Below are 3,983 nucleotides of genomic sequence, written 5' to 3'. Positions count from 1 at the left end.
TTTCTGTCTGTCCTTCTTTTTCTGTCCTGAATCCATGATATGCTAATAAAACTCAGTATTAATGGGCTAGTTGTTGTGGTGGCAGCCTTCTAGCTTTGGATTACGGGTTGGTTTCTTTTCTTTCTCTTCTCTCGTCTTCCTTCTGCTGACTCCCTGTCCTGGGATATACTAAGCCCCAAAAAGTAGAAATGGAGGAAAACTAAAAGTAACCCCTTGGACCATCGGCTTCTTTTTCATGTAGACAGAACATGAAAAAAGAAATGAGAGGATGAGGTTGGTAAAAGGTGAACTGGAGGTGCCAGGGATCGAACCAGGGACCTCGTACACGCGAAGCACGTGCTCTACCACTGAGCTACACCCCCCTGACAACCGACTGATTTCATGATGACCAGTGTTTGCATAACAGAATACTGACATTTCATCTGTGGGTTCCCCTCCCCTAACCCCCGCCCCAGAAAACCTAAGAGTTGGCTAGAGAGAGACCACTTGGTTAAATTCCACTCTTTCTAAAGTAACTGAAGTGGATAGTGTCTAGCGGCTTCACGAGGAGAAGGGTAACTGGATTGTAGTCTGAATAACCTTTTCTAATTCCAGGATCTTCCCACTCCGGAACGCCTGCTCCAGCATACTGTTTAACTGAAAGTTACTTGCCTTTACCAGGAAAGTCCCAAGAAAATTACACCTCTCCAGTGTATATCGCAGCGATAATGACTCCGAATGGAGCGCTCCTTCGACTACAGGCAGCCACCGGCTTTAGTCAAACTGGCTAATTGAACTTCACATCATGTTGGGTCAGTGCCCCACCAGCATCTGTTTTCCAGCTGACTCTCATTGCTCATGCCACCTCAGATCTTCTGAGCTTGTCCTTAGTCCTGGTTCCACACCTACATCTCTAACCCTTGCTTGAGGATCATGTTACAAAGGATTTTAAGAGTGGGGGAAATTTCAAAACTCTGTCAGCTTTAAATGACCTGACTTTTTTCTAGACTGGAGGACTCTATAGGTCAAAAGCAGAGTCAGGATGGTGGAGCAACAACTGAGCAAAGCTGTCAAACTCCCTTCCCTCTAAGAATTCACTGATACAACGATAAAGCTTCCTATAGCTATAGATGCTTGAAAGAGAGTCAAAGAGCCCTGGAAATCATCAAAAGGTGCCATCAGTGAATCAGAAAATACCAAGAGGTCCAGGGTTAATACAAATCAGATAGAGTTGGATTGGCGAGGTAAGAGCCGAAGTAAGGGCTGTTCTCTCACTGGGATGCTTTAGCTTAGTGTGTGTGGTTGATGATCTCCACAGTGAGTCCAGAGCCTCTTTATCCAAAATCCTCCATATGATATTGAGGAAAGTATTCCAAGTGGGTCTTTATTTAAAGCCTTAAAGTACTGAAATACTTGTTTCAAAATTAAATAACTCCCCAGAAGCCTGGACAATACTCCAAGACTTCTGGGCATTTTGCCATTAAATATCCCCCTGTAAAGTAACCTCATTAATCTCTTAAGAGTGTCCCTTCTTGTTTTCCCAAGGACATTGCTCACTTTGAAGTAACAGATGGTAGATGTCTAGCCTAAAAGTTTATTTTTCCCAAGACCATTGTATCACTAGGATTTTGTGTATTCCATATGACTTGTTCTTCTACACTACCATACCATCTGTACTTTCTTTGTTTTATCACACACTGTAAATGGCATGTAAGCAAAAAACGGCTTTGTGATAGTCTCAGCAGTTTCTCTAGAACTGACTGCCTGTTTGCAAATGTCTCTCTCTTTCTCTCTCACTTAATAAATAGTTGAGCTCTTTAGTTGTTAGTCTCATTGTTTTTAACACTGGTGAAGGCAAGAAAGATTGGAAGTACTCATTTCCGATTTTCCTCGTCTTAGACGTTTAGAAAACTTACTTGAGAAAGTGAGTGCTGGAGGGTGTTTGTTGTTGAGTGACTTGGCGCAGGAAGGAGACATCATTTACGTAAATTGAGGACATTTCCAACCCTAGTAAAGCATCTGGGACTTTTAGACCTTTAGTCTAGGACTGCCAACTGAGCAATGTCTGTCACACCTTTACTTTCACTGACGCTAATAATTTTCTCAGCTTTCGTGTTTGGAAAGCATTCCTTGGAGACGTCGTTCCCCTTTATCCTCACTCAGATGAAGTTGGGAACGATGTGCCGCCACGGACCAAGACTGATCCTATTACTGGCAGCTGAAGGGGAGGGGGGAAGGCAGACAGGGAAGGGGTGGAAGGAATCAATGGGTAGGTCCTCAGCCTTCTGTCTTAATTGACACAGGCACAGCTGAGAACACAAAAGGATCTGTTAACAAAGACTGTTAACAGATAATCAGAGGTCGTCTTTTCCTTTCTTTCAACCTTCTATTTTTTCTGTTCCTCAGTTAACTACAAAATGGAGCCGAAGTGAGCCAGATCTTTCCACTTTTTCTTATTCCTTCTTTTGCTTGTCCTGATACAACAAGATTGAGAGGTACAGTGGGATTTGAAACAGTGGAGTGTCTCTCTGGCCAACTATCAGATCTGTGAAGACCCCTTAGAAATATGGCTAATATTTCAAGGAGGATCTTTTTTTTTATTTCCGTTTTTTAAATTGTATTTTAGATGAGGGTTTACAGAGCAAACAGTTTCTCACTAAACGGTTAGTACGCATATTGTTTTATGACATCGGTTAACAACCCCCCGACACGTCAACACTCTCCCTTCTCGACATTGGGTGCCCTATTGCCAGCTTTCCTGTCCCCTCCTGCTGTCTAGTCCTTGTCCCTGGGCTATTGTGCCCCATTAGTCTCTTTTTATTTTATGGGGCTGTCTAATCTTTGGCCGAAGGGTGAACCTCAGGAGTGACTTCATTACTGAGCTGAAAGAGTATCGGAGGGCCATAATGGGGTTTCTCCAGTCTCTGTCAGGCCACTAAGTCTGGTCTTTTTTTGTGAGTTAGAATTTTTTTCTACATTTTTCTCCAGCTCTGTCCGGGACCCTCTATTGTGATCCCTGTCAGAGTAGTCAGTGGTGGTAGCTGGGCACCATCTAGTTGTACTGGACTGTCTGGTGGAGGCCATGGTAGATGTGGTCCATTAGTCCTTTGGACTAATCTTCTCCTTGTATCTTGTTTTCTTCATTCCTCCTTGCTCCCAAAGGTGTGAGACCAGTGTAGGATCTTAGATGGCTGCTCACAGGCTTTTAAGAACTCAGATGTTACTCATCAAGGTAGAATGTAGAACATTTCCTTTATAAACTATGTTATGCCAATTGAGCTAGATGTTCCCTGAGACCATGGTCCCCACAGCCCTCAGCCCAGCAATTTGGTCCATCAGGGAGTTTGGACGTGTCTATGGAGCTTCCAGGACCTTGCCTTATACAAGTTGTGCTGGCTTCCCCAATATTGTGTACTGTCTCACCCTTCACCAAAGTTACCACTTATCTTTTGTCTATTTAGTATTCCCTCCCCACCTCTCCCATCCCTCGTAACCAACTAAGATTGTTTCTTTTTGTGTGTGAACCTTTTCAAGAGTTTTTACAGTAGTGGTCTCATACAATATTTGTCCTTTTGTGATTGACTTATTTCACTCAGCATAATGTCCTCCAGTTTCATCCATGTTACGAGATGCTTTGCAGACTCGTCATTGTTCTTCCTTGTTGCATACTACTCCATTGTGTGTATGTACCACAATTTGTTTATCCATTCATCTGTTGATGAGCATCTAGGTTGTTTCCATCTTTTTGCAATTGTGAACAGTGCTGCAGTGAACATGGGTGTGCATATGTCTATTCGTGTGATGGCTCTTATTTCTCTAGGATATATTCCTAGGAGTGGGATTGCTGGATCATATGATATTTCTATTTTTAGCTTTCTAAGTAAGTGCCATATCATTTTTCAAAATGGTTGTATCATTTTGCATTCCCACCAGCAGTGCATAAGAGTTCCTATCTCCCCATAGCTTCTCCAGCATTTGTTATTTCCAGTGTTTTTGATTCGTGC

At 42.8% G+C, this 3,983-nt stretch overlaps 1 non-coding gene across 1 annotated transcript; it reads right to left on the bottom strand.

Annotated features, from left to right (window-relative positions):
• Positions 1–290: 290 nt before the first annotated feature.
• On the bottom strand, positions 291–362 carry TRNAA-CGC (transfer RNA alanine (anticodon CGC)). The gene has a single exon. It is a non-coding gene; the product is annotated as a tRNA-Ala (tRNA).
• Between the last annotated feature and the right edge of the window lie 3,621 nt (positions 363–3,983).

The sequence above is a fragment of the Trichechus manatus genome, unplaced genomic scaffold (genome assembly GCF_000243295.1).
Source record: "Trichechus manatus latirostris isolate Lorelei unplaced genomic scaffold, TriManLat1.0 scaffold00180, whole genome shotgun sequence".
In the NCBI taxonomy this organism is placed as follows: Eukaryota; Metazoa; Chordata; class Mammalia; order Sirenia; family Trichechidae; genus Trichechus; species Trichechus manatus.
This window is presented reverse-complemented; position numbering and strand designations above follow the sequence as displayed.